We start from the raw sequence: 13967 nt of genomic DNA, 5'->3' as shown, positions 1-13967 counted from the left end.
TACGAGAAAATTGCATCTGAAGACTCCGAATACCTTTTTTTTTTAAATTCACATCTCCCGGGGGAGTGGTGGCGTTACATACGCCATCACGACCCTTTGCTGCCGCCGGTGAGTAAAACGGCCCCCGATAGACGGCGATACCGAGCCAAGACGCTGCAGCTGCTTTTTGGTCAAGTGGGGTAGACCGTTCGGGCATCCCGCGACATCACATGGAAGTTGAATCCTCTGCTGCTTGCAGTTCTGCGAGTTTTGTGAGCCAGCAAAACCAGCCTAGCACTACGCGATAACGGAACTACTGAAACGCGAAAGCGTGGACGGCGCGAAGTCGAGCGAAAACTAAACCATTCTACCGCCCGCGTCGTTGCCAAGGGTAACTTCAATGAGTTCGTTTTTCTGCGAATAAAATATAACTGGAGAAGTAGCGTTTTATTTCGTCTTGTAATACAATACATGGATGTTTTTTTGCAACGAGTGGCTGAGTACTAGTGACAGAATTTAACTGAGGAGTGCTTTCATCATCGGCCAAGTACTTGAATGTTTGTGGGGACTCTCTAATCGTGTCCAGCACTTACCTCAATTTCTCTATTATTATGTCTCTGTTCGCGATAATAGTGATGCCTTAGAGATTCTCCAGCACTAATCCATCACTTTAGCTCGACTTAATATTTGCCTTTAATGTCCCTTTAAAACGGGTACTTGACGAGGGGAAGTCGAGTCAGCCTTACTTAATGTTTGCCTTTAATGCCCCTTTAAAACGAGGTGAAGTCGAGTCAGGCGATGTTAAAATAAACGGTCTGTGATGTCAACTCAACATTAGTTGCTGTAGCTGCCGTTGAACTTCGTGTAAATTCTTTGAAGCGAATTCAACCAGGCGACCTGCAACAAGTCATAACCAGTGTGTCGGAACGGAACGAGCACAAATGATATTTTTTACCCGAACGAAAACGTAACCGAAACATCATTTATTATCTTGTTTCGGAGTGAAACCGAAATATTTTTTTATCGGCTTTTGGTTTAAGGGGAAAGTCGGTCATCCGAAACAACCGACGTCAGGCAACGTCAGTATCAGCGCGTATCTGAGTTATGGATGGTGCGAGCGATAGCCGGTCCAAAGCTCCACCAATCTAAGCTTGTCGCTCGGTTCACTAGCAGATCGGCGCCGTAGCAAAACCTAGGGCTTGCACGCTCAACAGTACATCGTTTCATTTTCTATGCATATAACGCTGTGTTACCGAAGTTTTATCATTCGTCTATGTTTGTTTACGCTCATTTTATCAAAACAGTGGTCTCGCATTCTTACGAGTACCCTTGATGACGTGCTGCTTCTGATATCATGCTCGGTGCCTTAACTCAAGGCTCTGAGCATGATCTCAGAACTCATAATGCACTTATTGAGAAAAATAGATACGATGCTTTTATCGTTACTTTGCTTCAAATTTCCATAATTCTTTTTTTTTTTTCGTTCAGGAGCAGGACCAGAACGTAACTTTTTTTTAGTGGAATGAAACTAAAACTAGAACGAAAAACACTTCATTCCGATACCCTGGTCATAACTGATCTGATACTATTCTGGAGGAGAATGCTGAACTTTGCCCATGCCTCTATGATTTTGAGGCCAGGTCACGGCGTGAGAAGCTTATACAAAATTTTCAACTTTCTGACACTGCAGCTGAGACTTGGGCTCAGTCGGAAGATAAACTTCGCTCAATTATGACACCTCTTGGCATTCAGCTGCCGTCTGACAGCATTTCACGCGCGCATAGGCTGGTTTTGTACGCTTAGTCAATAAAAGTGCCGACCCGTAATTGTTAAGTTTACTTCTTCTAAGATTAAGGAAACTATTATGCAAACAAAGGCAAACTGAAAAATAGTGGCCTAAATTGAAGAGAATATTTTTGTAAAGAAACTAGGAACACACGCAAAGAGGTCATCGAGTACGGAAAATCGATTGGTTAACAATATACTTTGCGCTACAATAAGGGCATGGTAAACAAAAATCACCGTCCAGACACTCCGCACAAATGGTTAACCAGCGAAGCTGAAACGTGCGGCCCCGGTGTTTGTCACTGGATTAATCCGGATGGTTCATTTAACGAAGGCTTGGTAGGCTGCTGGATCCTTGGTACGCAGTTGATTCGGGGGCTCGGTTACACGAGCCTGTTCTTTTGCCCGGGCTGCAGCATTAGCACGGCGTAGACGAGCTCATTCCCAGTTCTGCTCACGATGTTGCTGATCGAAAGCTGCCTGCTCCTCAGGAGTATGTATGACGCGTTGCCTACCTATTTCAGAGCCAGAGAGAAACTGCTGTGCGCACGCTCCGCTGCAACGGAGAGCAACGACGTCACTACTGGCGCAGCCAGTCACGCGCCTGCCTTTTTTTTTTTTTCGCGCATGAGCATGGGATTGCGCCGCAGGAGTTTTCGGCGTACAGGCAACAGACGGACGGACCAACGAATCCGCTAGCCATATACAGCTTCATGTAAAAAAGTTTTGTCTGTTGCAATCAGACTGATAGCGTTTACGAGATTAACCAAGATATCGATCGAGCCTTCACCTAGGGCATAAAGTTTCATGTCGATAAACAATGTTCCACCCACATCATAGCAATCTCATCCTTGTAAAAGTGTTACAGCATTATAACAAGTTTCTTTTCCATAAATATTAGAGGTGTTCTTATTAAACGCGATGATCTATCCTCTTTGATTGGCGACATGCTTCGCCGACATTGTGGTGCTAACAATAACCTGGTTATCGAGCAAGCTTCGTGATACTGAAATTTTGCATTGTGAGGACAATTGTAGGTTTTACAGGTCGGAGGGGGGGGGGGGGGGCAAACAACAAAAAACTGGTGGTGGTTTTCATGGCGATATAAAATAAATTTCATTCTCACGATATGTTTACGGTATCACCGCTGGAACTCGTCTGCGGAGGCGTTCGGTTTGGACACCAACAAGTTGTTTTACGCACTTGCTACTGACCGCCTCACTGTTCATAAAATTTTTACCAGAACTCGTATAATTTTTCCACGGAGTCCTTGTCAGGTATCCAAATTATTAAATTCTGCGGTTTTACGTACCAAAACCACGTTATGACTATGAGACATGCCGCAGTGGTGGACTCTGGCTTAATGTGCACCACTTGGGGTTATTTAACATTCAGCCAATGCATGTTACACAGGAGCTCTTGCATTTCACCCCCATCAAGATATGGCCGCTGCGGCCAGGATTTGATCCCACGACCTAGTGCTTAGCAGCGCAACGCCGAAGCCACTTAGAAACCACTTAGATTATAGCTAGTTAAGATACTCGAATTCGCAACTATTTTTGATGCGAGATTTTAACTTCCCGGACGTTATTTGGAACTCTGAGAAGGAAGGATTGCATGACACACAGCTGAAAGCAAAGCTCTTAAAAAATGTACATAATGAGGTCAGCATAAACCAGATTATTTTCGAACCTACGCGCACCAGCGCTTCTTCTTCTAATGCATCAGACTTGGTTTTAACTGCTAGTCCTGCCATTATTTAAACCATTCATTAATTATCTAGGCTTATCGACCATCGCATTGTTTGCTTGTGCCTTTCAGCCGCATGAGTACAGTGTTCAACAAAAGTGGCAAAGGATTATAGCAAACCTGATTATGTACCTATATGGTGCTGAACTTGAAGTTTTCACTGTAAAATGTACGGAAGGCACTTGAGATTGCTCCGAAGGAGACGGCCGGGTATTGTTCCCATGTGTGCTGTTCTAGCGGCCTTCCGCTCACCAGGGTTCACGCCAACACTTCTTCGCTTACGTAATAAAGAAAAACCCTATACCACATTGGTTTATCATCTGATACCATGCAGGGCAGCGTACCGCAGTGAAACGCCAGAGTATAAACATGCACACGCATTAGCAAAGTACAGTTCTTTTTTTCAACAGTACCGTTCCTTCTCTTCTACAGTGCAACCTACGTAAATTCTGGAGTATAGTTATTGGTGTGATAAATCAAAACGTACAGCTTTGTGACGATCATGGTCCAGTAATTCCAAGAGACAGGTTCTGTGAAGCTTTGCAGAATGTATATGAAAAGGCGTTTTCAATTTATCTCTGTATTGACTTACCGCATTGGTTTATCATCTGATACCATGCAGGGCAGCATACCGCAGTGAAACGCCAAAGTATAAACATGCACACGCATTAGCAAAGCACAGTTTTCTTTTGTTTTCAACAGTATCGTTCCTTCTCTTCTACAGTGCAACTTACGTAAATTCTGGAGTATAGTTATTGGTGTGATAAATCAAAACGTACAGCTTTGTGACAGTCATGGTCCAGTAATTTCAAGAGACAGGTTCTTTGAAGCTTTGCAGAATGTATATGAAAATGCGTTTTCAATTTATCTCTGTATTGACTTACCGACCCTAATTAAGCCTGGTCTTCCTTCCGTAAACTCAATCATTATTGATAAATTAGGGGTTTTCCTTCTCAACTTAACATCAATATGTCAGCACCTGGCACGGACAGAATCACTCCTCAATTTCCAAAACAGATTGCCATTTATGTATCAGTTATTTTTTCGTATATTTTTGCACAGTCATTGAACGTGCAACAATGCCGAGCAATCAGAAGGCGGCGAAGGTGGTACCTATTCCTAAACCAGGTGTTATAACCAATCCTTTGAACTATAGGCCGATCGCTTTGACTAGCATCCCCTTGTAAGCTTCTTCAACAAATTATCTTCTCTAACGAAATCATGTTTCTCCGACTGAACAGCTTTTTTTTCACAACAGTCAGCATGGTTTCAGAAAACATTACACGTGCGAAACCCAACTACTCCCCTTTACTACACCTCTACACTGCAGCAGACGGTGCCTCTATTATCGATTGCATTTTTCTTGACTTCCAGAAAGCTTTCGATACCGTCTCTGATAGTCTTTTTCTTCTAAAACTAAGCACGTTTGACACTGACCGTTATGTGATGCAATGGATTAAATGTTTCTTATCTAACAGGACCAATAGCACATAACTGTCGACTGTTTTAACTCGCACATCTGCTCTGTCACTTCCGGCGTGCCACGAGACTCTGTACTCGGACCTCTATTATCTTTAATCTACAATAATGACCTCCCCAACTGCATTTCTTTAACAATCAGACTATTAGCCGATAATTGTGTCCTTGACCACGAAATAACTTAACCACATAATTCTACTCAACTTCAGTCTGTTCTTGACAGCATCATTAATGCTGATGCTGTCCGTGGTGATCTGGTCCATGAAATTCAATGTTGAGAAATGCAAAATAATGAGTATTTCCCGGAATCCTACAAGCAGTATTACCCCAGTTTATTCGATTACTCATTGCCACTTGTCTTCTGTAAATTCCTAAAAGTACTTTCGTGTCCATATCGATAGTAATTTCTCATGGAATACGCATATGAAATACGTGACTAACAATGCGAAGCGCATTCCCGATTTTCGCGCCGAATTTTTTCAGCCCCCGTTTTCTTAAAACTGCACATTTTTAAAAGGTTAGTCAGATCAAAATTCGAGTACTCTTCTTAAATCTGAGACCCTCACGCTTTTAAACTTGTATGCGGGCTTGAAGCCATTTAGTGTTACCAACCATTCTCGTACTGTCAGGTTTACTGCAATAAACTCCTCTCTTGACATTCCTGACCTTTCTGACAGACGAAACCTAGCCCGCTTGTGTCTTTTTCATAAGATCTTCTCTACGAACATTTAGCTGAAGGGCATCTTCTCTACACCTTGCTGCGTTTCATCTCGTGTCGACCATCGCTTAAAACTTCGAGTGCCATTCTTCCTGAACAACACGCACTTCCACTCGTTCGAAGCCGAAGTTGGTGCCGAAGACCGAAGACTTCATCTGAATGGCGTTACCTCTCCGCTTCGATCACCAGCAATCCAGACCACACTTCATTCAAGACTGCTATATTGAACACGCGTTGAACTGCCAATCCTCTGTGTAACGCCGTGAAGGCGTTGATAGTATTTGAAATAAGTAAATAAATAAATAAATAAATAAATAGATAAATAAATAAACAAATAAATAAATAAATAAATAAATAATGTGGGCTGTCAGGAATTTTCGAACGTTCGTGAAAAGTATGGAAAAGTACTTTGCTTCAAACAGCGTAGAAAAAGTTACTGACGATTACGATACTCCGTAATGCGAAATTTGAGCGCAGCTGTATACGTCTTTTGTTTCTCGTTATATTGGCTGGCACCGACATTCTGTTTGGTGCGGCACGTTCCAAACAGAGCGATGTGTGGCGCGACTGCCTCGCTGATCGGGAGATCGCGAGAGGCGGCGCGCAGGTGACGCGTGGGCGCGATGCACAGCAGCCGCCGCAGACCGACTTCTCCGCTCAAGAGCATTCAGACACCGCTAGACATACGCTGGCTGAAAAAGCTCCTGCACGCTGCCTATCCATCCCGCTTTGGCAGGGGGTAAAATAATTCGCTTAAGGTGTAATGCACCTTGATCGAACGCGATTTCAAGAAACTTCTCAGTGTAGCAAATTGCAACATTTCCCCACCGATGGGAAGTCAATTCATTTGCGCCAGCTTTGTACTAACGAATTACATGTAATTAATTACTTGTAATCAATTACGTTTCTTGTAATTTGGAAATTTCACGGTTACGTTGTTTATTCGGTAACCATTACTGTAAATCAGTTACTTTTTTCAGTAGGGAATTATATTCAAGGGGTTATATATTTGATGAAACAAGCTATAACCGAACACGCAGCTTTCAGTACTTGAATTTGGCGGGAAATACAGTGTCCAAAGGGATGAAAACATGCACATGGGTTACGTACTTCCCACAATCAGCGTACTGCAGATACGCCTCAATTACCTGAACATGGCATGCTTGCATATTTGTGCACCTCTCTTGGAAGGATAGAGCTAAGAACTAAAAAAAATTATGGGGTTTTACGTGCCAAAACCACTTTCTGATTATGAGGCACGCCGTAGTGGAGGACTCCGGAAATTTCGACCACCTGGGGTTCTTTAACGTGCACCTAAACCTAAGTACACGGGTGTTTTCGCATTTCGCCCCCATCGAAATGCGGCCGCCGTGGCCGGGATTCGATCCCGCGACCTCGTGCTCAGCAGCCCAACACCATAGCCACTGAGCAACCACGGCGGGTGGCTAAGAACTGGTCAAGCTGCAAACAAGCAGTTTTTAGTTCTTCTCCCAGCATTCATTGTAATAAATGAATGAATGCAAATAAATGAATAAATATTGATTGATTGATTGATTGATTGATTGATTGATTGATTGATTGATTGATTGATTGATTGATTGATTGATTGATTGATTGATTGATTGATTGATTGATTGATTGATTGAAGTGCGACATCGGAGCTTTCTTTATATTTGTTCTCTCATTCTTTCTCTCTCTCTCCTGGAAGCGCTTTAAGCGTCCTGCAAAGGCAGTAAGAGCGCTACTTAAGTCTTCGCTTAGTGCAGTCTATGCCCTCTCTGATACAGACTGAAGTTCTTGGCCGTGAAGCGACAATTTTTTATAACCGAGTGTTTTATTTAACATTAACAGGCTCATCAAACATCGCCTGTGACACTTAAAACAAACGTTCTTATTAATCTTATTTATTCTAAGAAAACGACACTACTTAACTACTAATCAGAACTTATAATTCACAAATTAACAAATCTCACTAATCAACTTTTTAACGAATTATTTTATGGCACGTATTGCAATGCACGAATTGAAGCTAGTGATTTCATAATGCTACTCCATTTGGAAGAAATTTTGTAGCGTTTGAGATATCCGCAGTCAAAATTGCGGTAAAAATGCACTATTGTTCCACTTCAACTAGTGCTTTCTATCATCAGAATTCATTTGAAATGAATATAACTTTAGAAGTCACCACCTATACAATTCATAATTTCCAATATGTGCCGTAAAGTAATTAGTTAAAAAGATAATCCGCAAAAATTAGGTAATTAGTCGAACATTCATTTTAATTTCTCGAGCAAAGAATGCCTGCCCTGAAAGTATTCTATCTCAAGAAGCAGAATTGTGCTACGTGCCACGGGTGATTTAAAAAAAATTCCGTTATCGACAAAAAAATCCACCCCGTATACGTGACCCTCATACACGTACTTTTTTGCGATTGTAACACTCGAACATTATTTTAGAGCTGTATGACATACAGCTTTATATCAAATTCTATTACAGATTTGCCTACCTTTTTGAGAAACACGAACGTTTGCTCACGTCTGTAGGAATTAGTCGATTAAGTCTAAAGGGCTAACGAGTAAAGCGCACCGTCAGGGGGTCGATGAGATGCTGGCCTACAAAGTAAAACAGCGTCTTAGGAGGACGTAGTGATGGCCACTTCGGACATAGGTGCCAGGGAATCACCTATGAGCGATTCTTCAGTTTCCGTGCTGGCCCTATCGGGAGCTCCATCCCCTAGCCCCAGCAACAACTATGCGTTTCGCTTCATATAGGACACAGATCGGAGCGTCGCGGCATTGAGTAGCCTAAAATTTGTGAGCAAACTATTCGTGCGTTGCAACACAGCCCTTCACTCCAGCGCACACAATGAGCGAGTTTTCAGTGTCACTGCAGACGTCTTCACAGCGAGAGAAGATTATGGCAGACAATATTGAAAATCAGTTCTTGTGAAGATAACGTGCGAAGTGCAGAGGACGCATTGAGAACGCCGGGGTCAGTTTTTGTGCAATGTTAATAACATACGGGGGAAAGTAAGGTTAACGTAATGGATTACTTTTTAGTTATTGCTCAATTAGTTTCGTGGGGCAGTAATTGTTAACTGCGATTAATTACATTTTTGAAGCAAGTAACTGTATTTCTAATGGGTTACATTTTTTTGGTAACGTGTACAAGTACGATTTGTGCTTCATTTAAACGAACTTCAGCGAATAGTTCCTTGACATTCATATAAGTCCATTCGAGCCATATGCTTGATTTTCTTACGCATTACAACGATAATTACTGGCCACTTTTCTCTGTGGGCTATGAAATCACCATACTCGAGACAAACTAGCCGAATGCCGGTGCATATGTTGCGCGCTGTGTAGAGCAAACTTGACGGACGTGCCGAGCAGAAGGTTCCAGTATGCGAGGCAAGTATTATTTAATAACGTCGATGGAGACGTGTGAACTGAACAGAGGCATTTGTATCCGGCTCGTATATTCTTTAATGAGTATTTCTGGCTGACTATCTGTTGATTTCGTGGCTTGGCTACCGCTGGTGGTACAAACGTATGATGGTAAGCTATGCCGTTTATGCGTTAGTGTCTCCTTCCAAAGTAGTGAACCAAGGTATGATGCGAGTCTTACTGCTGAGTGTGCTGGATACATCCTTGGCCGAACGAATGCAACGCGCGAAAAGGTGAGTTCATGTGATTTAAACCAGCGTGACACGGCATCCATGAAAAAGCCTACATGAACTTATTCCGTGCAACCGATGGCTGCCGCTCACCTGTCGGCCGTTTGCGAAACTTATCCTACTACGGTTGTTTCGTATTTTCCTGTACAGGTGGCGACACGCACCTACTGACACCCCGCAGCCCGAACCGGTTAACGCGCTTGGACGGACAGAAACACTAATTCCTCCCTTCCCTCCTCCCTGTTACTGCGTGCGCCGAATGAGAGGGCCGAAGGAAGGAGAACACGCGCCGTTGCGCGAGATCGGAATACCTACGAATGAGTAGAAGTGTTTACGGAGCTTGCGCCCATCGCACGTGCGATAATTATCAAAGTTCATTTGCCTGTCTGAGTGTTTCGCTGCAAAGATGTCCAAGCACCATACTTCAAGAAAGCTGTCATCATGCTGGTTGCATAGATGCAAGGCGAAATACAACATCAGCGACTATATGTGTGTGTGTGTGTGCGCGTGCGTGTGCGTGCGTGCATGTGTGTGTGTGTGTGTGTGTTTTTCATTTAAGAAACGTTCCAGCCCTAACTTGTCTTTCCCTTGCGTAGTAAACACATCATTCGAGAAGTAAAGCATGTCCCCCACCTCGCACCGGGCACCGGATGTTCTGTCAAGAAATGCTTCTTTAAGTTACTGTTTAAAGAATTCCACTGAGCAGCTGTAGCAGGAATTGTCACCGAAACACTGCGGCAATGTCAAATTTCACTCTCTCTCTCTCTGTGCTAGTATTCGCCGGTGTTAACACAACATATAATAAAAAGTTAATTTAAATTATTTTTGTCTTTCTCGTTAGCACCCGAATCATGTGTTGTGAGACAAGTTTATTGCTATAGAAATAAGCTACTATTACAGTATGACACCCCGAGAGCCCACATATCTTGTCAATTTACCCGCCGTGGTTGCTCAGTGGCTATGGTGTTAGACTGCTGAGCACGAGGTCGCGGGATCGAATCCCGGCCATGGCGGCCGCATTTCGATGGGGGCGAAATGCGAAAACACCAGTGTACTTAGATTTAGGTGCACGTTAAAGAACCCCAGGTGGTCGAAATTTCCGGAGTCCTCCACTACGGCGTGCCTCATAATCAGAAAGTGGTTTTGGCACGTAAAACCCCATAATTTAATCTTGTCAATCTGAATTTGTTGAGCTTTCAATTTTATTTAATTAATTATAGGTATTGAGCTTTCAACTGCACGCCATTAACAGGTGGGTATATAGTGGCCTACACTGGAGCTTTCAGTGGCAAACACCAGCGGTCCAGGCATTGTGTTTGTTATTGTTGTTGTTGTTGATGGTGGTGGTGGTGGTGGTGGTGATGGTGGTGGTGGGGGTGTTGGCGGTGCAGCAGCAGCCGGGGTTAGCCTGGCATGCTCAGCAGTCAATTGTTCCGCCTGAGCATGTCACAGATTTTCGGCAGGGGTGTTTCACCAGAATTTGCTCAAATTTGTTGCCGTTGATGGATTGGCAACGCTGTTGCTGACCTAGTCTGATTGCGCAGGAGTATGACTGGTTAGGCATAAAGAGCGGCAAACGTTTCTGTAATCGCATGTCATCTCAGAGCCAGTGATTGCAGCGCCATCACATGGCTTTATATCCCATCTGGCTGCGAAGGTTCTCGCTTGGAAAATTTCACAAGCGATAGTACGTGCAGGCGGAGTAGTTTCCGAGGAGTTTTCAGAGGTATAACCACAAAAAATATATGGGAGAAGTTACCATTAAGTGTGGGTAGTCGCACTGAGCAGCAATTCTACTCGCGCACCCCTGAATAAAATAGCTGTTTCAATCAGTTAATGTTCGGTGTAATTGGCGCTCAATCGAGGCCAATTCTTGAGGGACCTTGTAATGACGAATCATCGAAAGAACTGACGAGGGCCGTTGGGATATACCCAGACTGGTTAGAACACTGGTTAATGATAAACTTGAATCGATCAGAATCTTAACAGCTAACCAGAGCACAGCACTTGCTTCGACACCAGATCCTTGTAGCGCATTGCGTCCGAAAAAAATTATGCACGATCAATTTCGCTGAAAGATTTCACAATATTTCTGGATACAAATTGGCTCACCAAAAACCTTTTCCTATGCCTTACAAGCCAACTTTCCGCTCTTCCCCCCTCACGCCAGAGTGTAAAAGTAAAAGTAAAGCTTAAAGAAAAATAAAATTCCCAATAGCCGACTGCAAATACCACAAGGACGTGCAAGCAACGCCACGGGAAATATCCACTCTTATACAGGCTATGCTGCCTGCGACAACCAGGTTTACTACAGGCCTTTTGAGCGAGTTCCAGTTGTATGCTGTAAGTTCCAACGCCCTTACAATTGGGATGAATTCTCGTACTCACAATGAGGAGGTCTGGGGAGGTCTGGGGACTTCAGCGCGCTGCCTTAATTTGGCCAGGAGCAGTTGCTAGACGAGACGCGCCTTGCGCGCTCATCGTTCTTCTTTCTCAACAAGCGCGCACGCTTACACCTGCAGGGACGTGCCCTTCATATGATATACATTTAATATAACTACTATCGCAATTTCCGCCTTCTTCTCAGTTTGTTTACGCAAACGGAAAGGAAAAAGAGCGAATGGCTTTGAAAAAGACACCCATCTCCCTGATAGGCCACGTAATGTAACACAGCCACTTATAACGTGGCACGTTGGGCTCATGCCCATAAATCTTTTTCTCTTCGCGCAAGCCAAAAGCCACTGCCGGCAGTTGCAGCTACTTTTCGACGGGGCAGGAGCTTTGCTGCGTCCCTGATTCTTGTGACACCAGCCCATGAAAGTACTTCAGCCCATGTTTTCCTCTCGCTGACATTTGCCGTTAGCAAGGCGTACACATTTAATAACTCGTTAGTAGAGGGAATGATTGTGTGTGCGTCACTTGTCTGCTGCCTAGACACGGTCCAACTTACTAAACATTTTTTTCGAAGCTCCAGGTGTTAGCCGACAAAGAAGCACAGGCGTTATCGTACACGCACACTCGCACAATCGTCAGCAGATGCACCACGATGTTGAAAGAGTCATCGATCAGTTGCACGTACCCTCACGTAACGAATCATACGTGCTACGGCGAGTGATTGCAAAACACACCAGTTTTACACTAATCCGAACACCTCTCGCCCTAATTTCACGACTACGTGAAACGGTATGCAGCGAGATTGCGCGCAATATTTATTGAAGGCGCGCCCTCTGGCTGTAACGCTTCTTTCCTCGACTGTACACACCACAACACATACGCTCGCACACTAGCACGCTTGCCCTTGCCGTTCAAAACGCGGAACACTGTGGCACGAACATGTCGGACGCCACATCTCTGGACCAGATGGTGCACTGGAGGGCAGTTTCCGTCTGGCATACTGATTGGCTGTGGCAAAGGTGCTTTTTTCTTGCTGGAGAAATCTGTCCAAAGAAAAATCACGCTCGCCTCTCACAGTTCTCGGACTTATTTTTGTTGTGTAAACTACAGGCCGCTTTTGCGAAAAGAGGCAAGGCAAGTTTCGCTTTAAAAGCAGTAATTTATCATTTAAAAAGATGGGGAGGCTTTTTGAGATGCCGCAAAAGACTCCGAAGAACCACACGGCTTTAAATCCGCGTTGTGCTAGATATTTGATTGCATGCCATGCAGATGACGTGCCCTTTCATGTACTTTTTTCTTATTGGGCTAGAGAGTTTAAGGAAGGAAACCAAGTTGGGACCACAATTCTTAGCGCATTGTTTCCTCGAAATCACAGTAATTCGGTCAGTATCATTAACTTCCAGGACATGTATGAAAAAACAAAGCTTGACTCAGCTGGCGTGCAGCGCCTACTCTGGATCGGTATATTTTTTTAACTAAGGCTTTTACGTGCCAAAACCACGATCTGATATGAGGCACGCCGTATAGTAGGGGACGCTGGAATAATTTCGACCACCTCGGGTTCTTCAACGTGCACCTAATCATGTCCAGGAATTCTGGACATTCCCCTTTGGAACTTCACAGCAATGCACAAGTATAATTCAATAGGAATTTATTTTTCAAGATGATATCTCAGCATATCGGCCGAGGGTCAAAAAGTTTCAACTGACTACAACAAGAGGGTAGTCCCTTCTAACAACGTGTGCATTCTGGCACTTAGTCGGAACATTGGTGGTGCGTTAAAGCAGTTAAAGCAGGTCAGAGAGAGGCGGTGAAGTCCCACGACAGGAGGAAATCGTTTTGCACCCTCCCGGTAGAGGGCACATTGTCTTCAAGTTGCGCTTAAATTTAAACCATAAAGCGATTTATTACAGTTGGCATTGAGATGGTAATGGCAGACGGAGTGTTATGAAGTCTGTTAGCCTCTTCCACAGCACGGCCTCCTACGAAGGGATGCCTCGTTGCTGCTCCGACTGTGAGTTGGCTGCTACTGGACGGCAGCCCGCCGGCACCGCCTTGGGAAAGCCACCTCGCCAGCCTGTGCCTCCTGTGGTGAACCAGAAACTCTGGAGCACCTCTTGCTGGCCTGCCCAGCTCACCTGCAGCACCGCGGTCGACTTCTGCAAGAGTTCCACCGCCTGGGGCTCC

Source organism: Dermacentor andersoni, chromosome 1 (assembly GCF_023375885.2).
Source record: "Dermacentor andersoni chromosome 1, qqDerAnde1_hic_scaffold, whole genome shotgun sequence".
NCBI classification, from domain to species: domain Eukaryota; kingdom Metazoa; phylum Arthropoda; class Arachnida; order Ixodida; family Ixodidae; genus Dermacentor; species Dermacentor andersoni.
The sequence above is the reverse complement of the archived record's forward strand: the minus strand, read 5'-3'. Positions refer to the sequence as shown.